The sequence below is a fragment of the Penaeus monodon genome, chromosome 19 (assembly GCF_015228065.2).
Source record: "Penaeus monodon isolate SGIC_2016 chromosome 19, NSTDA_Pmon_1, whole genome shotgun sequence".
Lineage (NCBI taxonomy): Eukaryota > Metazoa > Arthropoda > Malacostraca > Decapoda > Penaeidae > Penaeus > Penaeus monodon.
The window spans coordinates 9,020,500-9,020,763 of record NC_051404.1 but is presented as its reverse complement, the minus strand read 5'-3'; positions in this window follow the sequence as shown (position 1 = coordinate 9,020,763).

Sequence of the window (264 nt, the reverse complement as noted above, 5' to 3'; positions counted from 1 at the left end):
TTACCTTCCCTCGCTGATATGACGAGACGCCAACAATTAGCCCGGATCTTTCGTGAGCATATCTTGCAGAGTAATGTTGCAACGAGGAGAATGCAACAAAACTGCGATACGAGCTTTTCGTGGGACTCCGAAGGCCATGTTTGGTTCTCTTGGTTCTCACGTGAGCGTTCTCTTTATTCCTCTCTCCTCTTCCTCTTCTTCGGCTTCCTTGGTCATTTTCCGGTGCTATCGTATGGGAAACAGTTTCCATTATGTTGTGTCTTG